A 20,232-nucleotide genomic window follows, 5' to 3' on the forward strand; every position below is an offset into this window, starting at 1 on the left:
TTATATTTTGCAGCCAAAATAGAAGCATTTTCGAAGAAAGGGACTAAAATTTTCAAAACATGAAACTTTGGAGATTTGAAGAAAAGAAGAATTAAAATCCAGCAAAAATACGTACTCACGACGTGAGCATTGAAGGCTCACGACGTGAGCTGGAGTATTCTAGAAGATTGACATCGCGAAGAAGAGTCCTTAGCCAACACGGATAGCTACGTTCTCACGACGTGAGACATATTGGCTCACGACATGAACTTGGAAAAATCAAAAAATATACATATCCTTATCCATTACGACTTGGGGAGACTTTTGGCTGATTGAAGAAGTTCCAGGAGACGATTTTGCAGAAGAGGAGAAGGTCTGGAATAGGGTTTCAACACAAAAGGAGAAGAGAGTTCATATTTAGTTCAATCGTGTGGTACTTTAATCATGCCTATTACTTTGATTTGTTTTAGTTTGATTTTGAGTATGAGTAGCTGAATTAGTAAATCTTGTTTAGCTAGATGAAACTTCGACTTATGGTTTAGCTAATTTATTATGGATTTGATTAGTTGGTATGGTTCTTGTGTTTGATTGTTAATACCTAGCATGCTAATATTTGATTCTTTAGTTACTTGAATTCATGTTCTGTGTAGCTTAGTGATAATTAAATTACATGAACTTGACACCTAGTGATTTAGTGAACATTAACTTGCTAGAGCTAGGATCGACCAAATCTTAGGTAAGTAATTGAAGTAATTAAATTTAGCTGTGTTAGAGAGCATAATTTATGACCATAATTATGTTTGCCTAATAAATCTTACATAGCTTATTCATAATCATAACTAGTTTTGTGTTTGATTGTGTGTGACCATGCATAGTTTTACGTGAATAAGTTAAATATTGGTAAATTTAGACTTAAATTACTAATATAATATAAAGTTAGATAACCAACTTTGATAATCCATAATTGTTAGCTAACCAGAAAGAAGAAGTGGATTCGAACTAAATGGGAGTATTTTTAGTAATTGATCGAATTTTGTGTTAAGAAAATTAAGTTCATCTAAACTTGAAAAATTAGATAAAACCCCCATCCTTGCTAGAAAATTAGGTTAATTTAATAGTAGATAGGTTAATTAGTCAAAACTGTTCCCTGTGATCGACACCCAACTTACCCAACTATTCTATAATTTGACTAGGTACACTGCCTAGGTGCAATTTAGTTAGTTAAGTCAGTTAGGTTATAAATATAAAATTAGGTGTAGCTATTTGCACGCATCAAGTTTTTGGCGCCGTTGCCGGGGAACGGCTTATTTGATCATTGATTTATTTGCTTTAGGTTAATCGATCCTTTTTGTGGGGTGAAACCCGCAAAAAGTTACTTTTTCAGCTTAGGATTTTGTTTCAGTACTAGATTCACGACGTGAGCCTTTAGCTCACGACGTGAATTTAGTATTTTTCTCGTTTTTTTTTCGTTTTTCTTTTCTGTTACTTTTTCTGTGACAACACGAGGTGGTAACCTTTACCACGTCGTGGTGGACAGTCTGTTGGAAGTTTTTATTTAGTTTTTGTTCAGTTTTACGTTTTTATTTTGTTTATTTTGTAGGAGTTCATAACCAGAGGCTCTAACACACCTTTGGTGCCACCACTTGAAGATCCAGAGTCGGCCCTTCATAAAAAGAAGGATAAGAACGTGAAAGAAGATCAAACACCAAAGAAGACACCCTTACAAGAATTCAAGTCAGTGTTCTCAAAGAAGTCGGGAAAGAAAACGGAAGAGTCGAGTTCATCTTCAAAGGACAAGAGCAAGATAGATAGTTTAGATCCAATTCCTAATCCAAACGAATCTGAATACGAATCCAAGGCCGAGTTTGGACTATATACGAGCGAACCCGAAGACGAGCCAAGAAACGAGATGGCGAACATTGAAGAAATGTCAATGGGAGCCTACAAGAAGCGTATTCGAGAAGATGTTGGTCCGGGATTAGTACCACCCGCGATTCCTGCCACTGCCATATTCGAGCTAAAGGGACACATCCTTACTACACTAAAGGATATTCCGTTTTATGGAAAGGATCATGAGGATGCTTTCAAACATCTAGATGAGGTCAATGACATTTCAGACTATTTCAATGTCCCAAATGTTAATAGAGATACTGTCTTGCTAAGGATGCTACCAGTTATTTTCAAGGGAGCTGCAAAAGACTGGTTGAAAGCACTTCCACCTGGTACAATCACTACTTGGGCTCAAATGTGTGAGCAGTTTCTAGACCAATTTTGCCCACCATCCAAGATAGCTAAACTCAAGAAGGCAATAGCCAACTTTGAGCAACAATCGGGGGAGTCACTATACGAGGCATGGGAGTGTTACAAAGGATTGTTAAGGAATTGTCCTCAACATCACCTTAATATTCAACAAGAGATGTCTATTTTCTATGATGGGGCCAATGTTATGACTAGGCAACTCCTTGATTCGCAAGGTCCTCTCACTAAGAAGAATCCTAATCAGATCAAGGTGTTGATTGAAGAGTTCGCGAAGCATTCTCGTGAGTACCACAACCCAAGAAAGGATGGATTAAAAGGCAGTGGAGGTGCACATTCTGAAGAGATGGCTGCTATGATGGCAATGCTCAATAATATGGAAAGGAGGTTGACCCAAATGGACCAATCAATTCATGCGATTAGAGTTGGTTGTGAGAAATGCAATGGTCCACACTTGACTAGAGATTGCCATTTGGATGAGTATGGGAACAAGAAAGCTCAAGTATGCTACTCGAGTGGGGACAAGTATGATGAACATTGGAGAAAACCAAAGAAGGAGTCGCTGCCATACGATGAGTACAAGAAGCAGAAGGAGGAGAAATACAGACAGACTGGCCGAGGTTTCTACCAAAAGGAGCAACCGCCGGCTGAGAAGAAAGCTGATTTAGAGACCATATTAGTTCGTTTCATGGAAGCTTCCGAGAAAAGACATGATGATACCGATACAGTGATAAAGGAGCATCAAACTATGATGAAAAATCATCACGCAATGATGATTGACCAGCAAACATCATTAAAGAATCTACAAGCCTCCATCCACAACCTTGAAGCTCAACTTGGTCAACTTACTACTTTGGTGAATGAGAGATTATCCCCCCAATTTCCTGAAAAGAAGACTCTTTCCCATGTAATGATGATTGATACTGAAGAAGAGGCTATCTATGAGTTCTTAGAAGCACTAGAGGTGGAGCCAAAGCCATCCGAACCAAAGCCAAAGAAGTCGAAGCTTGAAAGCAAAGATGATGCTGAAGCACCAGACTCACGATGTGAGCCCGTTATGCTCACGTCGTGGGATCAGTCTGAACAGAAAATTTTTGTAACTGTTCCGGCTTATAATCCGCCTTTACCATTCCCGTCTCGAGCTAATCTCAGTCCACTGGAAAAGGAACATCTTGAGTTTATCAAGCAAGTGAAGGGTATTCCTATTAATACTCCTTTTATTGAGTCATTATCCAAAATTCCAGAGTATGCAAAGTTCCTTCAAGATCTTATAAACACTCGTCAGCAGTTGAAGAAGAATTCCAAGGTTATTCTTAGTGAGAAAAGCTCAAGAGTTATATTGGGAGAAATACCTAAGAAGATGGGAGATCCTGGACGCCTCACTCTTCCATGTGAGTTTGGTAACAATTTGAAGACTTATGCTTTAGCTGATTCTGGGGCTAGCATAAATTTGATGCCATATTCATTCTACCAAAAGCTGAATATTCAGAAAATGAAGGCTACAAAGATGACCATCCACATGGCCAAACGTTCAGTGATGCACCCAAGGGATATTGTAGAAGACATCCTTGTTAAAATTGGGATATTTTTTTTCCCAATTGACTTTGTGGTTATGGATATGAAGGAGGATGTTAATGTCCCAATCATTCTTGGTCGCCCTCTACTAAATACTGCTAGAGCTTTAGTCGATGTTCGTGAATCCAAGCTTACATTGAGGGTTGGTGATGATGAGGAAGATTTTGGAATACGAGATAGATTTCAAGAAGATGATGTCAAAGGTGAGGTGTTCAATATTGATGAAGATAATGAACTTGAAGAATTGGAGAAGCTCATGGAGGAAGAAATCAAGACAATTCATCAAGTCAAACGTACCAAACCAATAGCATCCGTTCCACTTGTTTTTGAGGTGATTGCCTATAAAACACCAACAACTTTGGTGAGTGAGGAAAGCGACGATTTGTTAAGTGATGAAGAAGAGGCTACATCAAAGGAAACAAGTCTAGTGGTGAAGGAAGAAAATATTCCTATGGAGCTTAGTAAGAGTGAAGAAAAATTGGAGACTAAAGGGATCAAAAGAAAGCTTAATGAAGACGAGAAAAAAGATAAAAAAGAGAATTTGAAAAAGGCGTATATTAGACGAGTTCAAGCTTACAAGAGGCGATGGAAGGAGCAAAAGATGTAGGTGGTGATGGACTCTTCTGACGATTCAACGTAGGAGGAACAGAGTCCAGCTCACGACTCCTTCAAAAAGAAGCGCTTCTCGGGAGGCAACCCGAGCTTGGTTTGAATTTTCTTTTCTTTTTATTTTAGTTTTTGAATTTTTAGTTTAGGAAATTGATCATTTCGTTATCTAAAAAATTTCTTAAATGGTAAAAATTAGATGTGGGGTACTTTAGAAATCAAGTGGTAAACAATTAGAATAAATAAGTATCATTATCTAAATTATATTTAGTCTAGACCATCATTGATGTCGTGAGCATATGCTTCACGTCGTGAATTGGATTGATAAACGGGGGTGCCATAGTTTACCCCAGTTTTGAAGCCCACTAAGTGTAATTAGGTAGGACCGATTTTTTTTTAGCCCAGCTAGCCATTCACGTCGTGAATTGGAAATTCACGGCGTGACCTTATAAAAGTCACGGATGGGGGGACCAATTATACCAAACACTTTGACCCACTCCCATTTGTTTACTCATTTGTGCACACGAACGGAGACAACGAACCCCACAGTCGATTTTCTTCTACTTTTCTTCTAAATTGCTTGCATCTCTTGTCTCCTAACTACATTTGGTAAGTATTACTTCTACTAATTGTTGCTATTTTTCACATTATATGCATTTTAGTGGTTAGGGTTTATTTAGATGATAAAAATCCCAAAATTGGTTGAATTAGTTGGTATTTTGTGGATGCATGGCCTTAGATTAGTAGAATAAACAAACCCCAAGTACCATACAGGACATATTTTGACTGTAAAATGCCCGATCCAGATTCACGTCCCGACTACGGTTCACGACGTGAAACTCCAGTTCACGTCGTGAAGACTGGGCGAACAGATTCTCAGTTTCGTTTTTAATGAGACATTTTGGGTGTTTTGTTTTGTTTTTGGTCATTGCAGGAACATGGGTCCTAGAAGAGCAATCCAGCTGGAAAATAACCCAATTGATGTGGCTAGCATTCACCCATTATACCGGTTTCCACAAAACTTATCCCGCGCTTTGTTGACCAATTATGAAAATCGGTTGGGATGGTTATACAACCGCGAGTTTGCAATAGTACCTATTGTTGATTGGGGTTGGCTTCGTGGAGTTGGTATGATCATGGAGTTGGAGAGATATTGGACGAAAGTGTTTGAAGGAGATGGTTTTACATTTACTTGCAATGGTTGGAGAAATCTTTTCGCTGTTCAAGAGCCCGTCTATCAGGAATTGTCGGTAGAGTTTTTTGCTATTGTAAGCTTTGAGGAAAGGACCATTTATTTTGATTACAACTGGGCGCTTGTTTTCCGGTTGCGAGGGGTATACCGCGAGTGTAGTCTTCGCGAATTTGCATGGCGTATGGGTCTATATACCGAGGTAGAAACGCAATCACCATTTTTTGTGCCTTTCTTGCACGGGTGTGTTCGGGATTTTACCCCCGACGTTTTTGATGTCCAATTCTGGAGGACCATAGCGAATCACAATTATGATCCTCGTGATGCAAGTGAAGGACAAATTAGGAGTCCCGTTCATCGATTTTTGCATCGCCTCATCACTTTTTCCATCAATCACAAACATCATGGAGACAAGGTACCAACCCAAATTTTGTTCTACTTGTGGAGCATCATCACACCCGAGATTTGTTGTGATATTCCTCATATGCTGGCGAAGTTTTTGGGAAAAAGGCAGCTAGTTCTAGGCCAGGGAGTCCTATCACGGGTGGACATTTAGTCACCCGCCTTGCCCGGTCTTACGGAATTTTGTCTCCTAATTTTATTAGGAACCTTACTCACTTCCCGGAAAATGATTTGACCATTCAATTCTTGGGTATTATGAGGGTTGTAGTGAATGTAAGGGGAGGATATGTGATACCCCCGGAGGATGATGAGCTACCACATAGGCAACCGGAGCAACAACCTCAACCAAGGCCGCGAAGAAGAAATGTGAGAGCCCGGGGAGACATGGAGAGAGATCGTAGAGTGGAGCAATAATATGCGGGTGGAGTACCCACCGACCCGTTTCAAAGTCGGGTTGGTTCTTATTTAGATAATCTTCGCGGTGGGATGACTTACAACACTCAAATTCTTGAAACCATGTTCTCTCATATGAATGTGGTACGACCACCCACCGTGCCACCTCAGTGCCCGTATATCCCGACGTGGGAAGAACTTTGGATGCCAAGGGGCGATGGAGCGGGAATGAGTGGAGCTCATGATGATGAAGAATATGATTGATCGTTTTTATTTTGGTTATTTAGTTTTTAGTTTAATTTGGTTTGTGTGGTTTTTGAACTTGTTTGGTTTGTTAAACTCTTGTTAAGTTATTATGTTACTTCTATTTTTCCTTTTGGTTGTTAAATTTCAGATTTGCTAAGGGAGTCTCGGGAAGAAAATTCGAGATGAGAGCGTATACAGGCAAGCGTCGTTTAGAGTCTAGTGTCGAGAATCGAGACCCATAATTGGAAATAAGTGTGGGGTGAGTCAAGAGAGAGGATACAGTTAGAGAGTCATCAAATACTGCATTTAGAAGAGTCTTAATTCATTAAGACATTGGTTGGAGTGCATAATGTTAGAAGACGAGCTGGACAATTTCAGTTTTTGTTCGCCCAATATTCACGTCGTGAGGCTTTCTTCCTCACGTCGTGAGTTCGGTTAGAAAGGGTTCAGAATCTACGTTTTCGCGTTTTCACGACGTCATCCTTATTACTCACATCGTGAGTATTCTATTTTCATAATATTGAAGCCTTTCCATTCCCATTCACTTCATGGATCACCACCATTCTATTTGGAGTTCTTATGAAGACTATTTTGGCTCATTTTCTCCACCATATAATGTGGCGTATGCTTTCCCACATTATTCTTCCCACTTTAGAGATTTGCACCACCTTTATTGAAGATTGAAGTTTCGATTCCATATTTTGTTGGCGTTTTACATATTTCGTGAGTTCAAGATCCAAGTTCCTATCTAGAAGAAGTCCATATCCGAGATGCATATTTTATCCACATGCTTAGAATTCGATCACGCCACTGATATCCCAGGGGAGTCTGTTACTTTTTCTCCCTTTTATTGCTTTTAATTTATTTTGGGCATACAATGAGGGCATTGTATGTAATAAGTGTGGGGTAGGGGGTCGAAAAAGTAAAAAGTAAATTGCTAAAAAATAAGTAAATTTAGAAAATTTGAAATTTTTAGAAATATATAGGTTTGAAAGAATAATCTAATAACTTAATCTAGTAATAATAATTTGAACTTTAGATGCTATTTTTATATGGGGTGATCCGATGAGAGCTCAAATGTTTAGTTGAGCCAATACACGTTATAGTGCATTTGTGGCCTCCTTTATTCTAGTGAAATCATGAGACAAAAACACAACCTCGCTTAGTTTGAGGAATGCAATATGTTTAGCAGTCTGTACTTGAAATGTATCCAGGAAAGCTTATGTAGTCATTGCACATAGGCTAATATCTTAACCAATAAGGGTTGAAGTAGGTATTGAGTGAAAAAAAGTGAGTACATGTAAAAAAAAGAGAGAGAGAGAGAGAGAGAGAGAGAGAGAGAGAGAAATTACCGAAAAGTTGAAGAAATTTTGGAGCAAATAAAGTTTGAAGATTAAAGATCAAAAATTCTGAAAAATCAAAAGTTGAAGATACCAAAAATCACACAAAAAGGTGGTGAATTCAAAGAAATTGAATATCAAATATCAAAGAGAGTGATTAATTCCTAGAGCTACATTGTGGTATCAAAAGTTGTAATTTTTCTAGATTACGTATGCTTGGGTAGCTTTACAAAAATACATTGAGGTTAGAAAGTTTTATGCGGATGGATTCGGAGGGATGCATAAAATGAGCATTGTTCAAAAGAAGTGGGTGCGTGTTTATGAGGATTGTGAGTATTTAGAGTTGAGGGGGGTCCTTAGGAAAATTTTAGACACAAATGCATGCGTTGAGGTCTTGGCATAATGGCTAAGTTTGAGTTGGATCGTTCTATGTGATGTTGGTGATAAAGGTTTGAATAAAATAATTAGATTTGCTTGAGGGCAAGCAAAGTACATGTGTGGGGTATTTTGATATTGCCTTATTTATACATATTTTTAGGCGATATTTATTTACATTTTTATTAATAATTTGGTTATTTGCATAGAATAATGGTACTTATAAGCTTAAATTATATTTTGCAGCCAAAATAGAAGCATTTTCGAAGAAAGGGACTAAAATTGTCAAAACATGGAACTTTGGAGATTTGAAGAAAAGAACAATTAAAATCCAGCAAAAATACGTACTCACGACGTGAGCATTAAAGGCTCACGACGTGAGTTGGAGTATTCTAGAAGATTGACATCGCGAAGAAGAGTCCTTAGCCAACACGGATAGCTACATTCTCACGATGTGAGACATATTGGCTCACGACGTGAACTTGGAAAAATCAGAAAATATATATATCCTTGTCCATTACGACTTGGGGAGACTTTTGGCTGATTGAAGAAGTTCCAGGAGACGATTTTCAGAAGAGGAGAAGGTCTGGAATAGGGTTTCAACACAAAAGGAGAAGATAGTTCATATTTAGTTCAATCGTTTGGTAATTTAATCATGTCTATTACTTTGATTTGTTTTAGTTTGATTTTGAGTATGAGTAGCTGAATTTAGTAACTCCTGTTTAGCTAGATGAAACTTCGACTTATGGTTTAGCTAATTTATTATGGATTTGATTAGTTGGTATTGTGCTTGTGTTTGATTGTTAATACCTAACATGCTAATATTTGATTCTTTAGTTACTTGAATTCGTGTTCTGTGTAGCTTAGTGATAATTAAATTACATGAACTTGACACCTAGTGATTTAGTGAACATTAACTTGCTAGAGCTAGGATCGACCAAATCTTAGGTAAGTAATTGAAGTAATTAAATTTAGCTGTGTTAGAGAGCATAAGTTATGACCATAATTATGTTTTCCTAAGAAATCTTACATAGGTTATTCATAATCATAACTAGTTTTGTGTTTGATTGTGTGTGACCATGCATAGTTTTACATGAATAAGTTAAATATTGGTAAATTTAGACTTAAATTACTAATATAATATAAAATTAGACAACCAACTTTGATAATCCATAATTGTTAGCTAACCAGAAAGAAGAAGTGGATTCGAACTAAATGGGAGTATTTTTAGTAATTGATCGAATTTTGTGTTAAGAAAATTAAGTTCATCTAAACTTGAAAATTAGATAAAACCCCCATCCTTGCTAGAAAATTAGGTTAATTTAATAGTAGATAGGTTAATCAGTCAAAACCGTTCCCTATGATCGACACCCAACTTACCCAGCTATTCTATAATTTGACTAGGTACACTGCCTAGGTACAATTTCGTTAGTTAAGTTAGTTAGGTTATAAATATAAAATTAGGTGTAGTTATTTGCACGCATCAAACCCTCAAAAGATATACAACTATAAACACATCAGGATTAAAATACTCTGACCAAGAGTTTATACTTTTAAATAATAAAATATTTAACTAAAAGTATATTTACAAGCATTCATACTAGGATCAGTGTCATACTATTGTTGGACAGCACAAGTAGGCTTGGGGACATATGATCAGATCTGGGAGTGATATAGCCTGATCAACTATATCTTTCCGAGAAGTGATTAGCATATGCCTGGGAATGGTTGTGGTGTTGCAACAAGTGTAAAAACTTACCAACACTACCACAATGAAAACTTTAGAACAGAACATAAACTTAAAATACTATAGGAGTATTTTGTGTTACTATAATTACTTATGTGCAAACTAAAAAGGTCTTTATTAGTATGTCGATAGTTGCTGAGTGGATACGCTAAGGTTATATGTGACTAAGGTATCATAGACTTAGAATCTGTGATCTTTGCTTTACTTCCTGTTCCTTGTTTGGTTGTGGACTTAGAGTTAGGATCACTTATTCGAAGGTCTATCCTGTTTTGGTTACATATGACTAGTGTGCACTACGCATATATTAGAGTAACTGGTAAGGATTATCTTATAATTATCTGAAGTAGTACGTCTATTAACTATCTCTTTTACCCCTATTCTCGCATAGATAACATGGCTGGATTCCATCCCCACGGCGACCCGTACTTCCCCAACCAAGGGAATGGTGGATGGCTCGATGCAGAGCCAGAGGAGAATCATGTAATTCCATTGGATGATGACTTTGCAGAGACCTTCCCGGAGGATTCTGACTCAGAACCTGAAGTCAATGATCTACCCCTGGTAGCTCCGATCCCAAATCCTAAACCTCGTCCGGTTTTTCAAGGCTCGACGCCTCTGTGGGCGGAAAACATGGGAACTTGGAGTCAAGAGCAGGGTCAACCCATGCCATACAACGGAGACAGAAGCTTTTACAACCTGAGCGAGGGAGGCTCAGCAGACAGAGTCCTGCCTATTCTGGTACGCAGGGTTGCTCGAAATGAAGAGTAGGGTAGGACAGTCATCAACCGAATCATGGAAGTTGATGCCAATGTGGGAGTTAATACAGTCCGCATTCGCCATCTTGAAGATGCTCATGAGAGAGCTATGAGAGACATGTAGGCTCTACAGCAAGAATTAGCTGCAACTCGAGCGGATGTCATAGAGCTCCGAGCACGCCAAAGAGTACATGAGAGACACTTACTAGCTATGGAGCCTCAGCTGGCCGCATTAAGGGTTCATCCGAGGGGTACCCGTCGCCAGTAGGAGATGCTCTACTCATCCTTTCTTTTGGGTTAAGGAATAGCCTTCTTATATATGCTCTAAGTACCACTTTTCCCTGTAATTTCCTGTTTATCTTAAGACCTTGAACTTTCAGTCTGCTAGGTCTTTATGCTGTCAAATTTTCTTATTCTGGTTTGATGTAAGACCTACTCCTAGGTCATTTTCCCGAACTCATTACATCTTTAATACCACTATTATTGACAGATATCTAATCTCATGGGAAATCTTTATCCAAATGCTTTCATCTTTCTATTACTAGATCTCTATTTCAATCATACTCTCATCTGTTTTGTTGGGCTATGAAGAGTTAGTCCATGATTCACTCTCATCATTCTCTCTGTTGAATTCTTACCAATATCTTCATCTTTATAAACTTACAGTTACAAGATGCCTCCTCGTAGATCAAACAGGCGCACTACTCTGATAACTCCAATACAACAACCACCACCTCCTCCATTATACAATCCAACAATTATCCAAGCGGCAGTAAATGCGGCTGTTACGACAGCCCTAGCTCAGTTCAGTGCTAGTGGAACTAGCGGGAGTGGAACAACTGTTCATTCCACTTAAGGTGATGCTTTAGTGCGCTCTAGAGAGTGCTCTTATAAGGACTTCACCAACTGCAGACCCAACGGGACTGGCAGAATCATTGCCCTCTCGCAATGGTTCGAGAATATGGAGTCGATCTTCGAGATCTGCTCCTGTCCGGAAGGGAGCAAAGTTAAATTTGCTGCCTGCACCTTTGCGGACAGAGCCCTGACGTGGTGGAATAGCCATGTCAAGTCACTAACCCTGATAGTGGCTAATGCTATGGGCTGGGAAGCTCTGAAGGAGCACATGATCGAAGAGTACTGCCCGAGGGGCGAGGTTCAGAAACTTGAACAGGAACTGTGGAGCTTAACCATGAAGGGCTCCGACATAGTCGCCTACACTACCAGATTCAGCGATCTGGTGGCACTATGTCCGGGAATGGTCCCTATTGAGGGAAATAAGATAGAGAGGTATATCTGGGGGCTGGTGCCTCCATTTCACGGGAATGTCTTAGCTTCAAACCCCACTACCTTCGATAGTGCCAAGCGATTGGCACAACGGCTCATTGATCATGGAGTCTGCACCCCGACAACGACAACAACCCTGGCCATCCCATAACCCTCCAAAGCCGCTGACAACAAGCGGAAGTTCTGGGACAACAAGAAAAAGAACGCAGCGCAGAACACTGCCAAAAAGCAGCAGGTCGTGGTTGTTCATGCTGCGATAACACCTAATGCTACTGCGCCGATGAAGCAGTATGATGGGAGCTTGCCCAAGTGCAACAAGTGCAGCTTCCACCATAATGGACCCTGCCGGGAAATGCAGTGCGTTAACTGCAACAGGAAGGGGCACACTGCCCATTTCTGCAAGGCTCCGGCAAGGCCAATCACCCAAGTCCCCGGCGTTGGTGTGGGACAGGCTTGCTACGGATGTAGCGAGGTGGGCCACTACAAGAGGAACTGCCCGAAGGCAGGGAATGCCGGCGGAGTGGGAAGAGTTTTGGCTATAGGGCACGAGGAAGCAGTAGCCAACCCTACAGTGGTCACTAGTACGTTTCTCCTCGATAACTCATATGCATGCATACTGTTTGATAGTGGAACGGACAGGAGTTTCGTGAACCAGAAATTTGCTCACTTACTTAAACAACAATCACGTGCACTGAAAGAACCGTTCACTGTAGAAATGGCTAACGGGAAGACTGAGAACACTAGCTGTATATACATAGGATGTACACTAACTCTAGATAGCCATTCATTTCCAATCGACCTCATGCCGGTCTCAATTAAAAGTTTTGACGTCATTATCGGCATGGATTGGTTGAGTTCTCATCGTGCCGACATCATGTGTTATGAGAAAGCCGTTCGTCTTAATCTACCATCTAACGAAACCCTAGTTATCTACGGCGACAAACCAGGCACGAACCTTCGTCTCATCCCGAGCATACAAGCCCAGAAGTACTTACGAAAAGATTGTCATGCATTCCTTGCTCATGTTGTCGATGTGAGCCAAGAAACGAAAGACATAAAGAACATTCCAGAAGTACGCGAATTTCCCGACATCTTTCCAGAAGAACTACCACGATTACCTCTGCAACGTTAAGTCGAGTTCAGAATCGACTTAGTTCCAGGGGCTACCCCAGTAGCCAAATTGCCCTATCGTCTAGCACCAGCCGAGATGCAGGAGCTATCTGGTCAACAGAACGAACTGCTCAGCAAGGGCTTTATTAGACCAAGCTTCTCACCCTGGGGAGCACCGGTCTTGTTCGTAAAGAAGAAAGACGGATCGTTCCGCATGTGCATCGACTACAGAGAACTAAACAAGCTTACCATCAAGAATCGTTACCCCCTGCCTCGCATAGACGACTTGTTCGACCAACTGCAAGGGGCGAATTACATTTCAAAGATTGATCTGAGATCCGGGTGTCACCAGTTACGAGTGTTAGAGGAGGATGTTTTGAAGACAGCCTTCCGAACTTGTTATGGACACTACGATTTTGTAGTGAAGCTATTTGGATTGACCAATGCGCCCGCAGTATTCATGGACTTAATAAATAGGGTGTGTCGTCCTTACTTGGATCAGATCGTCATTGTATTCATCGATGACATACTTATATACTCTCGTAGTAAGGAGGAGCATAGTCAACATCTACGTCAGGTCTTAGAAACACTGTGATCAAAGAAGCTTTATGCAAAGTTCTCTAAATGCGAATTTTGGATTCGAAGAGTCTAATTCTTGGGTCACGTGGTTAGCGAAGAGGGAATTCATGTGGACCCTTCCAAAATAAAGGCCATTGAGAACTGGACCCAGAAGGGCGTGACCTTTGACTGGGAAGAGAAACAAGAAATGGTGTTCCAAACGCTAAAGCGAGCCTTATGCAGCACACCGATACTGTCCCTCCCAAAGGAGATAGAAGACTTTGTGGTTTATTGCGATGCATCCAAGCAAGGGCTCGGCTGTGTTCTTATGCAACGAGGTAAGGTCATCAACTATGCCTCAAGACAGCTGAAGACACACGGAGTCAACTACACCACACATGATCTTGAGTTAAGAGCAATGGTATTTGCTCTGTAGATCTAGAGACACTACCTGTATGGTACAAAAAGCACTATCTTTACAGACCACAAAAGCCTTCAACATATATTCGACCTGAAGGAGCTCAACATGAGACAACGACGGTGGGTCGAGCTACTCAGTGACTACGAATGCGAAATTCGTTATCATCCCGGTAAAGCCAACGTAGTAGCTGACGCCCTAAGTCGGAAAGAATACTCTGGTCGTAGAGTCAAATCATTGACTATGACTATCCATTCACATCTGTCCACACAAATTAAGGAGGCTCAGCTCGAAGCCTTGAAACCTGAAAATGTGGCGGGTGAATCCCTGAGTGGGATGGATAAAAACTTAGAAGTCAAGGGTGGCGGAGCCTTATACCTCATGGATCGGATCTGGACACCGAGGCACGGTGGTTTCAGAGACTTGGTCATGACCAAAGCGCACAACACTCGATATTCCATCCACCCAGGTTCAGATAAGATGTATTTGGATCTAAAAAAGTTATACTGGTGGCCTAACATGAAAGCAGAGATTGCTATCTTCGTGAGCAAGTGTCTTACTTGCGCCAAGGTTAAGGTCGAATACCAGAAACCCTCAGGTTTACTTCAACAACCAGAAATACCAGAATGGAAGTGGGAGCGGATCACAATGGACTTCATACCAGAATGCCCAAGACAACTGGTGGTCTCGATACCATTTGGGTTATCGTAGACAGGTTAACAAAGTCTGCACACTTCCTGCCTATCAAAGAGACTGACAAGATGGAGAAACTAACAAGAACCTACATTAGGGAGATTGTACGACTGCATGGTGTTCCCATATCCATTATCTATGATAGAGATAGTAGATTCACTTCTAGGTTCTGGCAGTCGCTACAAGGTTCCCTTTGAACTAGGCTGGATATGAGTACAGCCTACCATCCACAAACCGACGGACAAAGTGAGAGGACTATTCAAACTTTGGAAGATATGTTGCGAGCCTGTGTGATAGACTTTGGGAAGGCATGGGATACTCATTTGCCCCTTGTCGAGTTCTCCGACGATAACAGTTATCACACGAGCATAAAGGCTGCTCCATTTGAAGCCCTCTATGGCCGAAAGTGCAGATCCCCTCTGTGCTGGGCTGAAGTGGGTGATACACAGTTAGCTAAAGGACGAGTTCCTGGCAGCACTCTCACAGTTCCGGAAATCATTCGGGAAACGACAGAGAAGATTGTTCAGATTCGTGAACGATTGAAAGCCTGTAGAGACCGATAGAAGAGCTACGTAGACAAGAGAACGAAACCTTTGGAATTCCAGGTTGGAGACCGTGTTCTATTGAAGGTCTCACCCTGGAAGGGCTTGATACGCTTCGGAAAGCATGGAAAGCTAAATCCAAGATACGTAGGGCCTTTCGAGATTATCACTAGAATCGGCCTTGTAGCTTACAAACTCAAACTACCTCGCGAACTAAGTAACGTACACCCTACTTTCCACGTTTCGAACTTGAAAAAGTGTCTGTCTGACGAGACTCTTGTAATCCCACTCGACGAGATCGAGATCAACGAGAGCCTCAACTTCGTGGAAGAACCAGTAGAGATCATGGACCGAGAGGTCAAGCAAACGAAGCAAAGTCATATCCCGATAGTGAAGGTTCGCTAGAATGCCAAGCGAGGACCTGAATTCACTTGGGAGCGCGAGGATCAAATGAAACTGAAATATCCTCATCTTTTTACTTAGTCATTTGTAATTTCTTAAACTCTAATTTCGGGACGAAATTCTCTCTAACGGGGGGATGATGTGACAGCCCAAAATTTCTATCTTGTAAAGCCACTCAATTAAATTCAATCAAAGGTCAGACTTGTTTTTGTTATATTTTAGCATTGTTAAGAGTCTGTTTGAGAGTTTTAAGCCTAGTACACTCAAGGTTTGTGTGTTAGGATGTGTTAGCTCGGGTTCTTTGAGTTGCAATTGAGCCGGAAACTCCATCAAAAGGGGTTCACGGCCACATATAGACTCCTGGTCGTGAACAAGTCCCCTATATAAACAAACTTGGCTCATTTTCTTCACTTTTTCAAACTCTTCAACCCTAACCGTGAACACTCCTCATTCTCTCTCAACTTCTGCAAACCGTGAACACTCCAAAGGCTTCCAACAAGTGAATATCTCTTCCATTAGCTTGTTGTCCATTAAATCACTTGATTTCATCCATGAAACAAGCATCAAATGGCAAGATCTTCAAGAGTTCACGACCGTGAACCCTTCATTGGGTCGTGAACCCTTCATAGGATCTTGACATGGCCGTGAACCCTTCTTAGATGCAAGGTTTGGCTGTGATCACTTCATCCATGGTCGTGAACACCTCATAAAATCAAGGTTGGGCCGTGAACATATCATGTGTTCATTGGTCGTGAACCCTCCTAAGGCCGTGAACATCACTTTGTTTGGTCGTGAACTCCTTTAGTGCAATCATATGTGATTGTAACACTTCATTCCAAGTGTTTCCTAGTCCCTAAGGTTGTTCCCTATCAAGATTAGTTGTTATATACACTAATTATATCCATATATGTGTCATTATATGCTTAATAGGATCTGTTTGTGCTCGGGACTTCACCTGACACTTAGCTTCCTATATCGATCTTACATTCAAATCACTCACTACAGGTGAGTTCATACCCTTAAATTATCTTTTAATTGATTTTAAATGCTTTTATTGGGGGGGGATTACAAGTAGGAAACATTTTAGTTATTGTATCAATCACATGTGATTAATAACTATCAATCAAGTAGATTTCTTATTCTTCAAAACTGTGTTATTAAACAAACTATTTCAAAGCCTTTTATAAACCGACATCAACTCATCTATAACCATTCAAATGGTTAAAACTCTTTTATATGCTAAATTCTTTATTAAACTCTTTTAAACTTATATATTGTCAAAATCATGTCTATATAGATATAGTTATATAAATAGGATTGAAAGGGCTTAGGACTGATAACTCGCTTTATTTCCTGTTCCTTGTTTGGTTGTAGACTTAGGGTATCGGTTGTTTGTCCGAGTGTTGTTTGAATCTTAGTTATATATTATGTATATGTATATAGATATAAAAGTTCTTCATTCAGTTCAATACCTTTGGGTAGCAAAGGTGTACAAACATGATCAGTCATACAAACAACATTACTAGTAAACTATAATAGGTATAGTTTAGGAAGTTACTACTTACTATTTATAGAACAATGAAACATACAAGAGTCAGTTCATACATGAGTCAGTTCTAACATACTATAATGAGAAATAGAAAGAACATACTATACACTAGAACAGAGAGAACACTATACACTAGAACAGAGAGAACATACTATACACTAGAACAGAGAGGACATACTACACTAATACAATAACAAAGATAACATTAATGTGAGCCACTACTTCATGGCACGGAAATATACTGTTGTGTCACATTTTGTAACCAGAGTCTCCTGGAGGGAGAGTGTGAGTTTGTGTATAGATCTATACGGGATTGACCATCCTACACCTTGCTGCTAGCTACAGTGGGACCTGCAGGTCTACGGGTGATGAATGTCATACCATTTCGACGTCTTTGATCGTCGTGTTTACTAGTCAATCAAGTATGGTTATAATCTCATCACATTTTACCTTAATTAAACAAACCGGTTTAAGGTAGTTAGTACATCTGTAGTTATTTATATACAATACTACTATACATTGTCATTTTCCAATTACATTCATATTTGATCTTCTCACATAAACGGTATTGTAAACTATTTTCTGGTAATAATAGTCATTATTGGGAAAAACACTCACTTTTACAAAAGTACAAACATACAGAAGAGTCGGGTCTTGGTAGAAGACTACTTTAGTAGAAAATATAGGATTTTCTAGGAAGTATACAAACACTTACATCAAACATTTACAAACACTTACATCAAACATTTACAAACACTTTCATCAAACTTATACAAACAATGACACTAAAATACTTATGAACTCACCAGCTTTAATGCTGATCTACACTTTCAAAATAACTTGTATTCTCAGGTCACCAGTAGACAGGTACCGATGACCGAGTTTTGAGAAGACGGAGCATGTTCAAGACTCGTCTTTTATTTTTTATTCATATTTTGGTGTCTTTCAAACTATACAGAACACACTTGTATTAAATTATACTATTAATGTAATGGATGATGTTGTTGCTTGTTTTACTATTATGCATTGTTATGATATTGTACGTGACGTCCTCCACCCCCGAACGTTTCCGTCGTTCTGGTTTGGGGGTGTGACAGATAGTATGAGGAATGTGGTAAGGTTGCGGGGTGACCCGTAGCATTAGTTAGCAGGTAGTATAGAAGTGTTGTAAGACTATGGGGTGGCCCGTAGCGTTCACTAGTTGGCAGATAGAGTAGGAACGCTGTAAGACTGCGGTGTGGCCCGTGGCATTGGTATATTAGTATATTAAGGCTACGGGGTGGCCCGTAGCATGCATTAGTGGTCAGATGGTATGGGAACATCAGACTGCGGGGTGGCCCGTAGCATTCGCCAACCTTTAGTTGGCAGTGAGAATGTATCAGATGCGTGACTCGCTTGTGGATTTCTTCAGATAGTTTAGACCAGGGCAGGACAACCTGCACAGTATGATTGGATTCGGGAAGCGGAATGTCGTTGGAGACCAAGAGTGATGTAAGTCTACAGCAGTTCTGGTAGCATTCATCTTTTGTATTAGGTTTGGTGGAAACGGGTAGTTGGACGGTGTGATCGGGAGGATCAACAGGAATTGTGGAGCCATGAGTGGCAATATGGATAGAGTAGTTTTCGATAGCCGAAGTTTCTTCAGAAGTCGTTGGGAGCGACTAAGAGATCGGGCTTGGGTTCAGTAACCGGTGGGAGTCCGGTAACCCAGATGATGGCAGAGCAGTTGGGGCCAGGGTGGTCTCGGTTCATCCGGTAAGCGGATCGGAGGCAGCAGGTTCTACAGACATTTAATGATGAGAGAATTTTAGCATGGAGCAGCTAGTTGACCGAGAGGTACTACGCCACTCACAGCGGGGTTAAATAATCAGAGAGTGAAGGACTTGACTCTGTTGCGCAGCTCTCGTCTGAGTGTAACCGTTGCAGGGATGAATCTTTTACTCGAAGGATTATCTGATCCATTCACTGGGGTTGGGTGTTTAGCACAGAAACATAGAAAGAGGAAACATTCAGTAGGTAGCGGTGAAGCGACCGGCACTAGGAGTGGCTGGAGATTACTTACAGCGAAGGATCTATCCTTCGCAGAGACATGAAAGGTTGTCGCTTAGGTACAGTTGCCTTGGGAAGGCCATCGATTACGCAGGGTAATGGTTTGATCCTCAGGATGTCAAGTATAGCGGTCCTTTCGAGGATCGGACTGAGCAGACAAGGTTAAGCGTTGTATAGGAATGGTTATGAGCATTCAGGCTAGTTTGGAGAGACTACTTGTCCCATGAGAAGTATCCGAGATAAGTATCCGCAGAACACTTCGAGGACGAAGTATAGTTTAAGTGGGGGAGAGTTGTAATACCCAGTCTTGAAAGTACTCGGTTGTGGTCTCGGAGGCCAAAGGGTAGAGGCGATTCAGTCTTTTATGGGTCTCGAGTTTATTCAGAAGGTGTTAGGCTTGGGGTGTGACTAAGAGCGTAGGGTTTTCCGCCACCTTTTCGTGGATATAAAGTTCGTCGGAAACGGACTTAAAACGAAGAAGTTATAGCACTTTGAAGTTATTGGCATAAATGGTCCCTAATGGAAATGTTTGGCAAGTAAGTCCCATGCATGCAAGGATGCATGAACGTGACCGGCTGGGTACGCCCAGCGTAAGCTGGGTTACGCCCAACGTATAAGTGAGAATGGTCGCGGGTGCGGAGAGGAGTACGCCCAGCGTACGCTCAGAGTCACTAAACCCTAATTTTAGGGCTATGTCACTATAAAAGGAATAATGTGCTTCAGGGGTCAACCTCCCTCTCATCTTTAGACAGCCTCCACGAAAC

The 20,232-nt window shown here is 40.6% G+C and overlaps 1 non-coding gene across 1 annotated transcript; it reads right to left on the reverse strand.

Annotated features, from left to right (window-relative positions):
- Nucleotides 1–2,272: 2,272 nt before the first annotated feature.
- LOC145123093 (small nucleolar RNA R71) lies at nucleotides 2,273–2,379 on the reverse strand. Its single transcript, XR_013714972.1, has one exon. It is a non-coding gene; the product is annotated as a small nucleolar RNA R71 (small nucleolar RNA).
- Nucleotides 2,380–20,232: the final 17,853 nt, after the last annotated feature.

This window comes from Lactuca virosa, chromosome 6 (assembly GCF_052849685.1).
Source record: "Lactuca virosa cultivar CGN04683 chromosome 6, Lactuca_virosa_CGN04683_v6, whole genome shotgun sequence".
NCBI lineage: Eukaryota > Viridiplantae > Streptophyta > Magnoliopsida > Asterales > Asteraceae > Lactuca > Lactuca virosa.